The sequence below is a fragment of the Xenopus laevis genome, chromosome 1S, assembly GCF_017654675.1.
Source record: "Xenopus laevis strain J_2021 chromosome 1S, Xenopus_laevis_v10.1, whole genome shotgun sequence".
Taxonomy (NCBI): domain Eukaryota; kingdom Metazoa; phylum Chordata; class Amphibia; order Anura; family Pipidae; genus Xenopus; species Xenopus laevis.
Genome location: NC_054372.1, coordinates 97,595,935 through 97,614,736, shown reverse-complemented (window position 1 = coordinate 97,614,736; position 18,802 = coordinate 97,595,935). Strand labels below are relative to the sequence as shown.

General features: G+C 39.7%; 1 protein-coding gene across 6 annotated transcripts in view; it reads left to right on the top strand.

The window, feature by feature from the left end:
• The window catches only part of stra6l.1.S (stra6-like, gene 1 S homeolog), a 67,008-nt gene that overhangs the window by 2,215 nt on the left and 45,991 nt on the right, over positions 1–18,802 (top strand). For 3 of the 6 annotated variants that reach the window (XM_041579958.1, XM_041579952.1, XM_041579956.1), the window contains exons 2-4: positions 5,238–5,404; positions 15,124–15,215; positions 17,110–17,255. The gene's annotated coding sequence lies outside the window, so the exon portion shown is untranslated. The remainder of the gene's footprint in view (positions 1–5,237; positions 5,405–15,123; positions 15,216–17,109; positions 17,256–18,802) is intronic. The other 3 variants (XM_041579954.1, XM_041579955.1, XM_041579953.1) reach the window with 3 other exon arrangements.

The following is an 18,802-nucleotide window of genomic DNA, read 5'->3' as shown; positions in this document are numbered from 1 at the left end:
ATGGCCGCACGGCTCGGGCGCTCGTAAAGGGGACCCGGCTCTTTGAAAAATGCAGCACTTCTGGGCCCCCCTTCAGGCCCTCGAACACTTGTCCCCCCCGTGCCAGCGGCCCTGGACATGCATGTGACATGGGCGCAGTTGTGCTCTCTGCTCTAGTGTTGTGCCCCCCTCGACCCACTCTGATGTGAAAGGGTTAAGCACTGGGCAGGTAAGGGGACGGCATCATTAGAGTCTTTTGTTATAAATAAATATAAAGCATTGTATAGCTTGTTGCTTCTATATAAATAGATTATGATCCCCTGCCTAAATGACCCCCTTTTGTTTACACACAGTACTCAGGAGTGGCTGCTCATATAACCTACACATCATACTATACAGAATGCGTGACTTTGCACATGATCAGTCCCAAGTCTCTGGCTAAAGCTATTATGTAGTAGTTGAACTATACCTACCATCATTTTGGAAATAAAAAGAGAGACAAAATTTTTTTTGCATGTAGTGCAGCAATTTTTTTTGACCACACCCATTTTGTGGCCGCACCCCCTAATTACCATGTTCATTTTACAAAGTTTGGCAGGTTATAAAAATTTGAAAATATTTCTCCTTATCTAAACTGTTAAAATTACTTATTTTCTTATCTCAAAATTGTTATAAAGCATCTTAGTTGCACCTGTTAGCTGTACTGGCCTCTCTGCCAAAAGCCAATTAAGTTAGAAACTTTGTTTCTTTTTCTGGCTGTTCATTGCAGCGAAAAGAGGGACTTTCCAGTACAAATGAGGGACCTCAAGTTGAGCTGTCAAAAGAGGGACTGTCCCTCTGAAAAAGGGACAGTTGGGAGGTATGTGTGCACATGATCAGTCCCAAGTCTCTGGCTAAAGCTATTATGTAGTAGTTGTACTATAGCTAAGCACATTATTAAGAGACTACTACAAGCTAATTGGTGCAAGATTACAGCTAGGAGGAGACATTGGAGTCTAACTCTCATATACAAAACTTATAACTGACTCTGAGAGTCAGGCAAAGCAGCCAGACAAGCACAGTAACTTCTGGTACATTTAATGGCAGGTGGGTGTGGCCTGTCCCATTATTGCTCTCAGCTTAGACAGGAAGAGGAACAGGAGTAAGTCATAAGATAATGGCAAGACAGCAGGAATGACCTTAACCAAAATGGCCACACAAGCAGATTACTATAATAAGAATAGCCATATCACCTAAAATGATCATATTTATGTTTTGCATACTTTTCTTTTTCTACAATCATTAGAAGTGCAGCATTATATTTCTCAGCCATTTGTAAAAACTTCCATTTATGAACCTGTAGTGTTTAACAGCAGCTCTTTTAGGAAAGGTTTGTTCATGTTTATTACTATTAGACATTAGAGGGCGCCCTCTATAGCAGGTCAGATACTTTCCTTAGTCATGTGGAGCAGAGCTGGCCACTTCTCATCTTGTTTGTATATGGCAATAAGCTTTGTTCTTATTGGTTCAGGAATGTGACTGACAGTGTTGCTTCACAGAATGGTTATTTTATCTGTTTTGTGAAACAAAACTGTTTTTTTGTGGAAAGAATGAATCCTATACTATAAAATCTTGCTTTGTGGCACAGATATCTATTTTGTCAGTCAAATCTAGCTTGACAAGCACTAGTTAGTTACACTATTATATATTATGTCCAACTTTGTTTTTACATAATTCATTCTGTAAGTAACTTTGCACATAAGTGCGTCCGTTTCATGGAGGTTATACATTTGTGAGACAGATTGCTTGTTAAACTGTACAGAATGGAGTTTGTGATATAATGACATCCTTTTGTGCACTAACCAGATTTTGTTTTCATTCTTTAATAGAAATAAGTCTTTTGTATATTTTTTATCTGTGTATGGTCACAAATACTTATATAACATGAGAGACATTCATTCTGTGTATTAGGGATTTTTTTGTATACAGAATGTATTTGGGACAAACGGCACCCCATACCTGCCATCATACAGTGCTTGGAAGTTAGTGAATAAAAAACAATCAATCCTAAATTACATATTTGTATGTGGCAAAAGTAAATTAACTTTTTCATTGAGTAACTGTCGTGCCCCCTTGGGCAGCAATAACTGCAACTAAACATTGCCAGAATCTGTACTTCAGTCCGACAAAATTTAAGCCTGTTACACTTTACAGATGAGGGATGTACAGTAAGTTCCTTGCATTACCGCCCACTTCAGCATCTTCCACAAAATATCTAGAATTACGGTCTGTTCTATTTTGGTCTCATGCATGCATAGAACATACTTTAAAAAGCCTTCTAACTTAGGGGCAAATTCACTAACCTCTGGAAATTCGCCAGTGATGGCTTCGCTCATATCGCCACACTTCGCCAACCGAAAATTCGCCAGGACAACGCTAATTCACTAAAATGCGAAGTTGTGTCCAGGGCGCCGAACAATGGCGAAGTTTCACTAGCGTTAATTCAGCAAGCAAAGCAAAGTTGTGCTAGCGTTGGCTAAATTTCAATGGACGTATATGTTGCAGCAAATACATTACACTACGCAAGCCCAGGGAACCTTAAAGGGATACTGTCATGGGGGAAAAAAAAATTTCAAAGTGAATCAGTTAATAGTGCTGCTCCAGCTGAATTCTGCACTGAAATCCATTTCTCAAAAGAGCGAACTGATTTTTTTTATATTAAATTTTGAAATCTGACATGGGGCTAGACATATTGTCAATTTCCCAGCTGCCCCAAGTCATGTGACTTGTGCTCTGATAAACTTCAATCACTCTTTACTGCTGTACTGCAAGTTGGAGTGATATCACCCCCCTCCCTTTTCCCCCCCAGCAGCCATACAAAAGAACAATGGGAAGGTAACCAGATAACAGCTCCCTAACACAAGATAACAGCTGCCTGGTAGATCTAAGAACAACACTTAGGGCTATTCCACACGGGGAGATAGCCTTGCGTTTGCGGTCGCGGCGACAAAGCGCCGCGCCAGTCGCCGCGACCGGCGCAGGCGACAGTTTTGTATGGGCGCCTATGTAAAAACGCCTGTGCTAACCACACGAGGCGATGCGCTTTTCAACAGTCGCCTGAAAATGCCTCGCCAGGCTTTTTCAGGCGACTGTTGAAAAGCGCATCGCCTCGTGTGGTTAGCACAGGCGTTTTTACATAGGCGCCCATACAAAACTGTCGCCTGCGCCGGTCGCGGCGACTGGCGCGGCGCTTTGTCGCCGCGACCGCAAACGCAGGGCTATCTCCCCGTGTGGACTAGCCCTTAATAGTAAAAACCCATGTCCCACTGAGACACATTCAGTTACATTGAGAAGGAAAAACAGCAGCCTGCCAGAAAGCATTTCTCTCCTAAAGTGCAGGCACAAGTCACATGACCAGGGGCAGCTGGGAAACTGACAAAATGTCAGAAAAAAATTTACAATCTTTTGCAGCCTATCACCCTGAAAAACTGAAAAGTCGCCAGCGTTTTTTGGGACTTAGATTAATTTTTTTTTGAGGAACTTCTTATCTACTCTTTTGTACTTCGCCTGGTCTGAGGGGCAGTTTATATACCCACACGTCTGACCTGGCCTTTCCCCATCGTTGGAAAGGGGGTGAGATAAGTGCAAGTCTGTCAGTAGTAGAGTGGTACAGTGTGGAGGGATCGAGGAACAACCAGGCTAGCAGCAAATAAGGCCTGCCACACACTGAACACACCAGACCTGTGCATCACTTATTTACATATTTTGCCACACACAAATGCCACTTTGGATAAATTCAGCCAACAATTAAATATACTATAATCTTTAACCAATTTGTTTGATTTGCATTTTATGTATTTAAAAAAAAAATGGCTTGAAATTATTATATTTTAGGTCTCATTTAAGCAGAAATATTATATATATGCACTACTGTATACCATTTATATTTTGTAACATATTTGGGTTTAATAGAAGAGGATATACCAGCAAATACTTTTAAACTAAGCAATTCATAATGCTACAAACAGATAGAACTAATGAAAGAGCCACATATTTAAATTTGTTCAATCACACCAATTAAATATTCCACATATTTCAATGTGTTTAAATTACGCTCATTGCATATTAATCAAATATACCACGTTCACCCAAGTTCATTAACATACAATAATAATGCTTGCTCAGGGATGATGTACAACTACTGTTTTAATTATGTTCTTCACATGTATTTCATACATTATGGGCGATAAATACCTGATAAATGGCCTGAAATGGCAACTGCATGAATTTATCAATCAGAGGTTGAACCTTTCGACATGTCTGCCATAATCAAGCTCCTACATAGATACCAGACCATTTGTTAGGATTCCTTTCACCAGAACTCTATACCACCTAAAAAGAAAGTTGGAAAATAGTTACTTTTTACTGCCTAGAAACAAAAATCCCAATAAATCATCCAGTTACCTTCCCATATGTAAATGCAGGTCATCAGAAGAAGTAATCACATGGAAGCACATACATTTGCTGTCTAATGCTCATGGCACCAAGCACTTCAGTTGCAAATTGCCTTAAAATGTTGCTCTGTGTATGGGCTACACACCATTCTTAAGTGTGGGCTACCATACCCAAAAACTTTAAGCTCACCATACATGCCCAGATTTGTCAGGTAGGTTAAAGGAAAAGGAAAGGGTAAAACTATGTAATCACAAAGGCCTAAATAAATACACCAGTAAACAGTAAAGTAATGCTTCTCTGAGTCCATTAGATAATAACAAGGTTACAGAAACATTAAATCATTGCTATGTCACCCATTCAACTTTTGGTACAGTAATATCCAGAATAGCAATACTTTTACACTAGGGGGCAGGTTTGTCAAAGTGTTAAATAAGAGTTCCCTACAGTAAAATTCCACCACTCTCTATTATTTCTTTGGGATTTTAACAGCTGGTTTCATCAATGGACGACAGTTAAGAGCTCCAATGAATCCCATACAAACAAATAGAAAGCTGTGAAATTTTACTGTGGTGATCTATAATTTTGCCCTTTGATAAATCTGCCCTTAGATGTCACCCAGGTTGGACCTCCCCCCCTGCTCTGGGCCCTTTTAAGGGGGTTGTTCCCACAGTTTAGCAAGCATGGCCTTACAGAATCAGTTCATGCCACCTTTACTCTTCTTGATATTGTGATAGTAACAATGTAAATATGACATATTCAAGGAAGGAACAGAATTGCTTTGTTGCACGTCAGGCTTCATTACAACACTTGTATGATCTTTCCAGGGCCCTTATGGAAACAGTTCTGATGCTAGTGAACCTCCTCTACCTTTATCCAAAATGGACACACTCAGGTTGAGAAACACATCTTTTTGGTGTTTCCACAACTCATCATTTGTAATCTCACGGTTAATACTCCTTTCAAGATCCGGAAAGTTATTTGATGTGAAAAGGTAAATGTGCACCATATCCATTGCTTCATCAATTTTTACCACCTGTGCAGAAAAGAAGTACACCCATTCACTTTTCTTATTACTGATGCATGAATATACTTGATTTGTAATTGGAGTATACCCTCCATTTCACCATTAAATGTGCTCCTGCATTTAACAAGTTTCAAAAAAGATACAAAGACATTGATCCCAGAGGGTAACATAAACACATATCCCCCGGTCACATATAAAGAGCAGGGATAATAAAAAAGATTTTGTAGAACATTGACAAATACAAATACAAACTACACATATTTAAATTGATTTTAAAATGCCTTAAAATGTAATGCCCATGTGGCATCATTCAATATTAAGCAACCCTAACTACTTCAACAGGGGAAACAGCATGAAGCAAAAGCATAATTAAGAAAAACAATCTCTACGTTGTATAATAAAAGCTACCACTGCCACCTCCCCTAAACTTTGTAGACTTAACTTGGCCATACAGTGTGTTAGGGCCACTTGTTTGTCCAGATTTCCAAAGGAAGGGATCTTGACCCAATGGGGCCAATCATCTGATTACTGGGGGGCCATGCTGAACAGTACCACTATGGGGTTACTGGCTGGTATGTGTTTCTGTGGACTAATTGTTTCACAAACTTTTTTATGGTCATCTAAACTACCATGCAGCAGCCAATATAATGATGACTTGGCTAAGAGTGTTTAAGTCGGCTAATAAGATCTTTTTATTTATTATCTGTTTTTTTATGCAGCGCTTTTCACATAAAGCGCAAGAATAATTCACATAAAAATCTGTATGTTTATACACACCTTCATAACAAGTCATGCTGCTGGTATTCTTGCAAATGAGGTACTTTTTCTTTTGAATACACAAAGAAAGAAGAGTGAATAGAATACCACTATATTCATGGCATCTTTACAATGTCTGAAAATGCTTGACTTTTACCTTTATACTTGCATTCTGGGCTGTATTTCTGAGCCAAAGAACTGCATCACTTGCCAATATTGAGTGGAAGATAATATATGTCAATGTAAAAAGGCATCTATACATTAAATTCCATTCAAATGTTGTTATTATACCAATGGATTGAAGTAAACTAAATTCCAATAATGAAAACCAACTGACAATCTTAATCTGGCATTTTTTGGTAGGAAAAAAAAAGAGTGAGCAATGTGTTTATCACAGACAGAAAAGTTAAAACATATGTTCTACCTGTAGCATAAAACTAAATAAGACAAAAACATAAGAGAATTATGTGGAACTGAGATTAGATCACAAAGCAGAGGAGGAATTTCTTTCAGTTCAGAAACTTTCACAGAAGTTATTGTTCCAGAATCTAGGAACTAAACATCTAATGCTTGACTACTCTGGACACTTGTTATCTGCATAAAGGAAAGAGACAGCCGTGTTACTGGATCACTATGCAATTTTATCATTGACTAAAATCTGGGTTTAGATGACCAGATTTCGTCAGGCAGCTGATTTTGACCATACTGCTCCAACCATCTGGGAAAGTATTACCAGCAGGATGCATTTTGATCCTGTCAGTTTGAGAATTACTGTATAAGTCCTGACATAAATATGTGTTGGCTGGCCAAAAAGTGCTGCTTTTTTAAACCTCCTGCTGTCAGCCAAAATGAATGGAATAGAACAGAACTTTGGCCATATACATATATTGTCCCATGTATGGTGTCATTTTAGCATGTGAGGCAAATGGACAGATGCTATGCCTGGTTGGCCCATGTATGGTCTCATCTTAAGCTGCCAGTGTTTCAGTCTAGCTGGACATAACCTTGCCCTCCCTCCCCTGCAAGGTCTTGAACTGGCCTGGAAGCAGTGTTTGGCTCTTTTATGATTTTTCTTACCTCCATACAAGCCCATCTTCCTTTGTAGTGATACAAGCAAATTTTTCCACAGGAGGGGGATACATATAAATGTGATGTAACACTGCGGTCGATTGACAATCTTGAAAGGAGTCTTTTGCTCACTGAGCAGGACCTAGCGGGGTCAGATAGTTTGGGGGGAACAGAACAGCAGCAGGATGTTGAGGCAGCTACCTGGGTGACAGTTAGAAAATCTAAGGTGGGCAAAAGGAAAATGGAGACTGATCCGGAGCTTATACATCGCAACAAATTTGCCAGATTGTGTGAAGATGATGGAAGTATGAACTCTGGATTGGAAATTCTAGATGGGGCTGATCTCTCTAACAGTCGGGAGACCAGTTTCTCTAGTAGTGGTGGGGAGGAGAGTAGAGTCAGGCCTAAGCAGATTGTGGTGGTAGGGGACTCAATTATTAGGAAAGTGGATAGGGTAATTTGTTGTCCGGATCGCTACAACTGGACAGTTTGCTGTCTACCTGGTGCCAGGGTTCGGCATGTGGTTGATCGGATAGACAAATTATTGGGTGGGGCTGGGCATGACCCAGCTGTCTTAGTGCATATCGGTACTAATGACAAAATAAATGGTAGATGGAAGAACTTAAAGAGTGATTTCAGGGATCTAGGCACTAAGATCAAGGAAACGTCTTCCAATGTCATCTTTTCTGAAATTTTGCCCGTGCCACGTGCAAGTTTAGGAAAACAGCGGGAGTTTAGGAAGCTAAATGCGTGGCTCAAGTCTTGGTGCAGGAAGGAAGGGTTTGGGTTCCTAGAGCACTGGGCTGGTTTTTCCTTGGGGTACAATATATACAGTCGTGATGGTTTGCACCTCAATAGAAGGGGGTCCACGGTGCTAGGGGAAAGAATGGCTAAGAGGTTGGAGGAGTGTTTAAACTAGGCAAGGGGGGGTGAGATAAAGAATTATTGGGAAGCTAGGGTAGACGGGGCAGTGGGGTTAGTAAGGGGTCATGGGGGAGGAGTGAGGGGGGGTATACAGTTTACCAGCTAAGGAGGCCCCTCTGTTACAAGGAAAACAGAATAATACTAACTTAACATATAATTCTCCACTAAGTGATGCAAATTTCAAAAGTAAAAGTAGTAACCTCCGCTGTATGCTAGCAAATGCACGGAGTTTGTCAGGTAAAATGGGAGACCTAGAATTAATTGCATGCTCTAAAAATTATGATTTATAATTGGTATCACTGAGACCTGGTGGGATGAAATGTGACTGGATTGTGAATTTAAATGGTTACACCCTTTTTAGTAGGGATTAAAAAGGGTGGAGGAGTGTGTTTGTATGCAAGGCCTGAATTAAAGCCATGCAATAAAGAAATAACCATTGCTGGCACCGGTAAAGGTGTGGAATCCCTCTGGGTAGAGATTTTGACTGGGCAAAAGGTTATAAAAAGAATAATCATTGCTGTATGCTATAAACCACCTTGTATAAGTGTCGAGTACGAAGCCCAGCTACTCTTGCAGATACAAGTGGCTTCACAGCTGGGTCAAGTTGTTGCTATGGGTGACTTCAATTATCCAGACATTGACTGGGGTAATGGGGTTGCCAAGATAGAAAAAGCTAGTAGGTTTGTAAATATGATGAATGACAACTTTTTATTCCAGCTCATTCAAGAAACTTTGACAGTATAAGGGCATCTCTGCAACATATCAAGTGGGAAATGCTTTTCACCGGGTTAAACACAGAACAAAAATGGGAAGTCTTTAAAATGCTGCTTAATAAATATACTTGTCAGTATATTCCACTTGTAAGCAAGGAACGACGTTGCAAAGCAAAACCTTTTTGGTTCAATAGAAGCGTTGGTGTTGAGGTGGGTAAGAAAAGACGTGCTTTTAAGGCTTTCAAGTTAGCTGGTACAGCTGAAACATTTATAAGGTACAAGGAGGCCAATAAATCATGCAAAGAAGCTATAAGGCAAGCTAAAATTGATATAGAAAAGGATATTGCAGCAAACAGTAAAAAAATCGAAAATTATTTTTTAAATAAGTAAAAAAAATTAAGCAGGAAGGGGTGGGACCCTTACTATCAAAGGGGGGTCAGCTGGTTGATGAAAACAAAATAAAAGCGCAGATACTGAACTCTATTTTTCATCTGTCTACACAAATGAGGAACCAGTAAGTGAAGGTTTCCTTCTTAATAGTCCCAATTCTAGTAATACAACTAATGATGCATGGTTCACACATGAAGAAATTCAAAACAGACTATAACATGTTAAAATTAACAAAGGTCCGGGCCAGATGGTATTCATCCCAGGGTAATTAGCGAGCTTAGCTCTGTGATTGTCAAACCTCTTTACTTAATTTCTCAGGATTCATTGAGATCTGGAATAGTGCCGAGAGACTGGCGAATTGCTAATGTGGCACGTCTGACGTCAGTGGTCAAAAAGCTTTTCGAAGGGTTAATAAAGGATAAGATACTGGACTTCATAGCAAATCATAATACTATGAGTTTGTGCCAGCATGGTTTTATGCGTAATAGATCTTGCCAGACTAACTTAATTTCTTTTTATGAGAATGTAAGTAGAGACCTCGATTCTGGGATGGCAGTGGATGTGATTTACTTAGACTTTGCTGAAGCATTTGATACAGTGCCACCAGGGCCGCTCCGGCCATGAGGCAAGGTGAGAATCTTGCCTCAGGCGGCACGGAGCGGCCAGTTACCAGGGGCGGCAAAAAGCCGCCTCTGGTAACTTTAAGAGCTGAATTTCCGTTTTTTAAAACGGAAATTCGGCTCTTCTAGCGCAGCGAGCGCAATAGCGCTCACTGCACTAGCGATGCGGCCCCTCCTCCACCCGCTCCGACGCTGGTAGTTAGAAGAGCGGAGCAGGAGGAGGGGCGGCATTGGGGCTGCTGCCTCAGGCGGCAGCAGCCCCTGAAACGTGCCTGAGTGCCACACAAAAGGTTACTGGTTAAATTAAGGAATGTTGGCCTGGAACATAGTATTTGTACCTGGATAGAGAACTGGCTAAAAGAGTGGTGGTAAATGGAACATTTTCTAATGGGACCAGTGTTGATAGTGGAGTACCGCAGGGCTCTGTACTAGGTCCCTTGCTTTTCAACTTGTTTATTAATGACCTGGAGGTGGGCATTGAAAGTTCTGTTTCTATTTATGCAGATGATACCAAATTGTCCAGAACTATAGGTTCCATTCAGGATGTTGCCACTTTGCAAAGTGATTTGTCTAAGTTGGAAAACTGGGCAGCAAACTGTAAAATGAGGTTCAATGTTGATAAATGCAAGGTTATGCACTTTGGCAAAAATAATATAAATATACACTAAATCAGTGGCGTAACTAGACCCCCAAGGGCCCTGGCACCTAAATTTAGAACTGGGCCCCCTACCCCCCCCCCCATGCATTGTGCTGGAACACAGTCTTCCATAGACTCCATTATAATCAAATAATTCAACTTTATTTAAAAAAAAAATAATACAATTCTCTGTAATAATAAAACAGTAACTTGTATTTGATCCTAATACTAAATACTAAAAGTTAACTTAAAGGTGAACCCCCCCCCATTAATGTAACACTATGGGGGGCACGTGCAAGGCCTCTCTGCATGACTAGTTGGAATGAAATATTTACAGAAAGAACCATGCCAAATATCTTAGACCTCGTAACAGCCAACCATTTTTGGAACACCATAACAATAATAATAAATAAATATTGGTGCAAAATGAGGGAAAACAGGATTTAAAATCAAGGAAAAGCAATGCATTTTTTCAAACTGAGGGGGCTGTTCCTGCTGAATTGTGCTTAGTACAGGGGAATACCTATGCTGCTGCCATAGTTTTATGGGATATCTCTGTACAGACTATGAGCAAACTTAGGGGCTGTTCCTGCTGAATTGTGCTTAGTACAGGGAATACCTATGCTGCCATAGTTTTAAGGATCTCTCTGTACAGACTATGAGCAAACTTAGGGGCTGTTCCTGCTGAATCGTGCTTAGTACAGGGGAATACCTATGCTGCCATAGTTTTATGGGATTGCTCTGTACAGCCTATGAGCAAACTTAGGGGACTGTTCCTGCTGAATTGTGCTTAGTACAGGGGAATACCTACGCTGCCATAGTGTTATGGGATCTCTCTGTACAGACTATGAGCAAACTTAGGGACTGTTCCTGCTGAATTGTGCTTAGTACAGGGAATACCTATGCTGCCATAGTTTTAAGGATCTCTCTGTACAGACTATGAGCAAACTAAGGGGCTGTTCCTGCTGAATTGTGCTTAGTTCAGGGGAATACCTATGCTGCCATAGTTTTATGGGATCTCTCTGTACAGACTATGAGCAAACTTAGGGGGCTGTTCTTCTTGTAGGATTTAGACCACTTTGGGAGAACCATTGAATATATACAGTAGATACCTATGAATCTATTTTAGCTCTTCCTAAATTATAAATCTCATAATTCTGAGAAAAAAGCCAATAATGCAATTTTATTTATAATGCCCATAAAGCACCCAGAACTCATAGCAGGATGCCACAGAGTCAATTTGATATACTGTATAAATAGTGGGGTGGCACAGTGGCAAATTCATGTATAAATACCCCAGGACTCATAGCAGATATTTTTGTACAATATGCTCAGCACATATATTAACATTTATAAATATTTTCATGGGTCAAAAAAATCAAAATGCCTAATGTCACTATGGGAAGAACAGGGAAGTGGGAACCATTGTAAATAGGTCAGGTAAAACAAGTCCTTACCAGTATTCTCCCTGCTCTGAGACAGTGTTGGGGGGGAGGATCTGGAAAGTAGCCAGCCACTGAGCCATCAACTTGCCTTGCCTTCAGTTACAACTCTTTCCAGTCCCTCATGAGAAGGAGCTAGAGTGTGGGTGGAACATTCAAAGTAATGCCAGGGCTAACAAGCAGTGCTGCAGAAAATCTCTGTAATTTGATTGCTCGTATATTATATATACTGGGGGCTTTGTATTGCTGTTTATGTCCTTAAAAGGTGTCCCCTTGTAGAATAGTAACTGCTAGACTGGGAAGTAACAACATTCTCTGCCTTGTAACCAGTGTGTAGAAAGGAGTGGGGTAACTACACAAAAATAAATAGTAGGCAACAGGTTGGCAAAACAGGTTGGCAAAAATGGAATGTTTACTGTGCCCTAGCCACTGTTATGTATTAGTATATATGAAAGTATACTTTTGATGTATTATGATCAGGGTTGTTATCTTTTAGTAATGAATGACTATGAAGTATACTTATAAATCTGTGTGGAGTGTTGGTATATTCTAGCAATTTGTTAATTTAATAACTAATCAGAACGTTGTGGGCAGGCTAGGCAGTGCTAATTCAGCAACATGATGTATAGTCATTGTAATGTGAATATATCAAATATTACAATGAATGTTAAAGAAGGTGATATAGCAGGGCTTAAAAGGGCAAAAGGCCCAATAGATAGGTGGCCACCATCTGTACCTCTGTATGTGCAGTACTTCTGCAACAGGACCCCTGATTTCATCAGCTAGGAGAGCTGCCATATGGTTTTTTTGAATACAAAATTATCATTAGAGCAGGTAATAAAGGCGAATGTGTTAAACAGTGCACAAGTACCACGAGGGGGGGCAAACTCACACGCACTAAGCCCGATTTCTCAGAGAAGTGCCCTAATAAGACATGGGTCGTGTAACCCCTGCAGTGCCAAGGTCGGCCATATATATATATATATATATATATATATATATATATATATATATATATATATATATATATATATATATATATATGGTAGAGAGGAAGCTCGAACACGGGGCAATTAAGGGCCCTTTGTACCTCGCTCCCAGGGCTGGTCCTTGCACCTCTTAGGCAATTGTAATCCCCAAATACAACAGTGCGGGACTATAAGCATATTCGTGTGCTGGTACCTGGGCCCGTTGCTGTTAATATGCTATAGAGATCAGACTCCTGGCAGACTTTTCATGATGGTAGGCTAAGGCTGGAGATCAGGGTGTGTGGTCCCCCCTGCTGTTGTTGCTATTCCTGCTCCCTGCTTGCTCTCCCTGACGCAGCCTCCAGACAGGAGATCACAAGCAGGAGTTGAAGATGAAGGGCCCGATTGGACACAGCACGCCACTAGCGACGTCACTTAGCGCACCCTATTAGCTGTTGGGAAGCAGCTGTCAGAGAGGTAAATCCCCTCCTACGGCCCACTTTGCCGTTTAGTGTTAATCTGTGCAGTGCTGTCGGGCTGAGCTGCGGGGAGACCACAAGGACATTGCCCTTTCCCCTCCTTCTAAACGGACTAGGCGGAGGAGCCTCGCACACACACACATGGGGAGGGACAGGGTACGGGAGCTGCCGGGGGCCCTGAGGGGGTGAGGGCCCTGGCCCAATCACACCCCCTGCTCCCCCGGTAGTTCCGCCACTGCACTAAATGGCAGTGTGTTGGGAGTTTCCTTAAAGAAGGATCTAGGGGTCTTTGTAGATAACAAGTTGTCTAATTTTGGGCAGTGTCATTCTGTGGCTACTAAAGCAAATACAGTTCTGTCTTGCATAAAAAAGGGCATTAACTCAAGGGATGAAACATAATTATGCCTCTTTATAGGTCCCTGGTAAGGCCTCATCTGGAGTATGCAGTGCAGTTTTGGACTCCAGTCCTTAAGAGGGATATAAATGAGCTGGAGAGAGTGCAGAGACGTGCAACTAAATTGGTTAGAGGGATGGAAGACTTAAATTATGAGGGTAGACTGTCAAGGTTGGGGTTGTTTTCTCTGGAAAAAAGGCGCTTGCGAGGGGACATGATTACACTTTACAAGTACATTAGAGGACATTATAGACAAATAGCAGGGGACCTTTTTACCCATAAAGTGGATCACCGTACCAGAGGCCACCCCTTTAGACTAGAAGAAAAGAACTTTCATTTGAAGCAACGTAGGGGGTTCTTCACAGTCAGGACAGTGAGGTTGTGGAATGCACTGCCGGGTGATGTTGTGATGGCTGATTCTGTTAATGCCTTTAAGAATGGCTTGGATGATTTTTTGGACAGACATAATATCAAAGGCTATTGTGATACTAAGCTCTATAGTTAGTATATGTATGGGTATAAAGAATTTAATTAAAAGTAGGGAGGGGTGTGTGTATGGATGCTGGGTTTTCATTTGGAGGGGCTGAACTTGATGGACTTTGTCTTTTTTCAACCCAATTTAACTATGTAACTATGTAACTTGCTAAGAAGGAGAAAACAAGTTAAAATTGACTTAAATATACATAAGATACACCTTAGTTGCTTATTAGAAGTGATAACAAAAGTTAAAGCTTGTAAAAATAAAAAAATAAATAAAAAAGAATTTGACGTTCATATTTTCACATCATTTTCCAAGTACTATTGATTCCCACCTTCACAGATAATTATATTTAAGGATTCAAAAATGCCCATATAGAGCACTCTTTAAATTGAAAAAAATTGTTTTTGGGGCATCCAAACTACAGTGGATTGAGCTGCATATAACACCCATAACAAAGAACTGAATTCTTTCCCATAGGCTTTCTAACAAATTTTTGGTCGAAGGAAAATCGTTCGATCGATGGATTAAAATCCTTCGAATCGTTCGATTTGAAGATTTAATCGTTCGATCAAACGAATTGCGGTAAATTCTTCAACTTCGATATTTGTAGTCGAAGGATTTAACTTCGACAGTCGAATATCGAAGGTTAATTAACCCTCGATATTCAACCCTAGGTAAATGTGCCCCTTAGTGTCCCTTTAAAGGAGAATACAAGCATTTATTTCTTAGTTGTCCTGAAGAAGCATCCCTCATGAAAAAAGACTCTCTCTAAAGCCATACCACTACACCTGCCAATTCTGCTCTATTTTTTCAGGTGCCATCTCATACCACCTAACCTCCTCTTCCAAGAGATTGTCAACATGGAGAATCAACACTTAAAACCGATCTGGATATGGCCTTAACTGTGTATGCTATGTGTCAGGGAATATTTGGAAGACTAGATTAAGATGTCGCCCACCAACCTACTATCTTTCACCACAGGAAATATATATTTTTCCTACATTGTCATATTGTAGCAATTTGTTGTGTTTGTTTATACTGAATCATTTAAACTGGGATATTGTTGGTAGTCTTGAGAGTCTATTACTCTACAGGTATGGAATCTGTTATCCAGAATGCTCAGGATCTGAGATTTGTCAGATAAGCGATCTTTCCGTAATTTGGATCACCATACTTTATAGTCTACTAAAAAATCAATTAAACATTAAATAAACCCAACAGGATGGTTTTGTCTCCAATAGAGTATTAATTATATATTAGTTGGGATCAACTACATGGTGCTATTTCATAACGACAGTGAAAAGGGTGATTATTTCATTTATTTGTATAAAATGGGAGTCTATTGGAGATGCTTCCTGTAAATTGGAGCTTTCTGGATAACAGATGCCATACACGTACAGATTAATTTGTTAAAATGCATATTTATTACTAACAGCAGTTTACATTTTTGATGTTCATGGGTTTTCTAAATTTCTAAGCAAATAATAGATGTTATGGAAACATGGAGATAGTAACACATATATTATAATAGTTACCTTTAACTGTAAACTTAATGAACGATCATAAAGTTCATTAATGTTAATGCCATCATCGCTGGAGGTATGATAAAGAACAACCAGAGGCTTTTCCATCCTTTGCAGTATTTCAGCCGCCAGTATCTTTTCACAAGCTTTCCACTCTAAAGCCTTTATGATAACACTGTCATCACAGAAAGCTGCCAAACCTGTGGAAGACATTGAATATGACTTATGAATTCATTTTTAAATGACAAAATGTACTAAAGTCTGAATGACAAAGGAGGGTACCCCCCAAAAAATGTACGATCTTATTCAGCCTATCACCCTTAAAAAAGTTAGAATCCAGTGTTTTTTTGGGACTTAGAAAAAATTTCTTTGAAGCAAGCCCTATCTACTCTATTGCACTTCGCCTGGTGTGAGGTGGCGAAGGCAAGTCTGGCGCAAGAGGTAACGTTCAGTAAAATGCGCAAATTAGTAAATTAGCGTTGTTATGTCCCTTCGCCATAGCGCAACTTCGCCTGATGTAAGGATGTGAAGTAGCGCTAGAGTAGGTCCACTTCGCTAGCCAATTTACGCCAGCACCCTTTAGTAAATCGCCAAAGTCATGAAATTAAGTCACGCTGGCGAATTTGCACTAGCATTAGTCGGTTCACGCTTTAGTGAATTCCCCCCTTGGGAGAAATTTTATAAAATTCGCATAGAGTAAAACTTTGCAAATAAAAATTTGTCGCAATGTAATATTTTTCATTAGGCTTTTATTGCATTGCAAATCTTAATTTTGCATTGTGAACCTTTAATACCCGCCCTGCAGTTTTGTTAAATATTTTGTCGAAAAAAATGGTTTGCGAAATTTAATTACATACAAGGCAAACGTTTACAAATGCAATTTGGTTGCAAACTTTGCAAGAAAGTCGTTGAGACTTTTTATCATTTGAACTTTTGGTGGCTCATTTACAAAGCAAGCGCAAAATGCTAAAATATTTGCAAACAAAATGTGTCCATTTGTGCGCCTTTGCAATTTGTGGTCACTGCCAATCCCTCCTTCCTGTTCTAATGAAGCAAACAAGAGCAGTAATTGTCTTAGTTGGTTACATCAAGAGCTGCATCTGCCAACTGAATTGAAGGTTACTGCTGGTATTGACACATGTAACAGGGCCACTCGTGGCTCTGGGCACCTGTCACTAATGTGTGTCAAATGCTAGGCCTTTGCTGCAAGAAGTAGGCATCTTCACAATAAATGCAATGAACTCAAAACTGTTTTATTGTTGTACAATCTCTTGCAGTGGGACAGCTTACAGTTTAGACCGGGGCTCTGGTTGCCAACAAGGACCTTAATACACAATGCCTGTAACTCTCACATCGGTCTCTCTTTTGAAGCCTCCACGACACTTGAGATTGAGATCTGAGATTGCCTATGACTAAGTGCTAGGTAAGCATGAAACGTGTGTGTATTGTTTGATGTTTTAAAATGATTTAATAAAATTATATTTTTTATCTTAATAGCATGCTTGTGGGGTTTTTTTTTGGACGTAATGAGGCTATACTTCTGTTTGGTCACTAGAGGACCCCAGCATGCAACCAATTGTTTACAAATGTCTATTTCCAAGTAATTTAGTGCTAGAGTAAAAAATCCTCTGCTACCTCTACTCTGCTGTATTTGGAAAGAGCAATTATGTCCCCTTGTAAACTACCCCAACCATGATAGGCTTTCTTGATAAAGTGTTTCCATTGTTCTAATGCCAGTTTAGTTGGACGTCTCTGAACTCTCTCCAATATACAAGTCAATATGCAAACACAGCTTAAAGATCAGTTCATAAATTAGGGGGAAGTAATAAAAGTCATAAAGATAAAAACAGTTTGAACACAAAGAAGAATAAAGATTAACATGTAATACTCTTCCTTAAACTGTTATTGCATTGCAAATTTTAATTGGTCATTGAGAATTTGAATTGTGCTTGTAGGTGTTGTAATCTTTTGGAACAAAAATAACTTTTTCAGTAAGAAGTTTTATTACATTCACTGCTCACTGGTACAAACTATAACATTCGCAAACCTTCTTCCACTGTCAGAATTGGACGTTAAACAGTTTCTGGGATCGCAAAAGCTATATTAAGTTCACGCAAATTAAAATTTGTTCACGCAAAGGCATAACTTTTCGCATTGCGAATATTTTTCCATTTCTGACTTTTATTACATTCCCCAAACATTTGTTTTATAGTACGCCCTTTCAGAACTATACTTTGAGCTTTCTTCCAAGAGGTTACAGACAGAGTAAAGAAATCCATCTAGTTTAATCCTAAATGACATGCGTGTGTACTCTGTGTCTGTTACATATACGTTTACACTTCATCATAAAATTGTCTCAACAAAATCTCAAGCCTAACAGCGAATTCCTGTCATATAATATCTGCCATAGGGAAAGATTTTCAATGTTAAACAGTTAACCTTGACTGCTGCATTCTGACCATAGTCCTTCTACAAAAAAACAAAGCAAAGCAGCTTGTGTTTAATACATAAGGGTTAATGACAAAATTTCTCAAGCGAGGTATAGATACTAATGAACAATAATAATAGTAGTAATGGACTAAATGGGTTGGAGTGTCCACAAACAGACCAATTGAAATTATATATACAAAAAATTGGGACTCGACCCCCAGCCCATAAGCCCAAAATACTGTAGTAATGAAAATAATCGCACAAGGAAAAACAACATAAAAAAAAGGCAATATTTATTCAACACCATGCCATAGCACCCTAATTAAAACAACTTAAAAACAAGCAGCGCTGCATGTCCAAGGAGGGATCCCTCAATTCAAAATACTTAGCCCTATCCACTGATTCCAAGAATCAGATGTGTGGGAATTAGTATATAGACTTAATGGTTCTCTCTGCGTGTGGGCAGAGCAATAGGTAAGCCTGCACAATAATAAAGTATATTCAAGTGCTTAAATAGTGATATAGAGACAGGCAACCTGA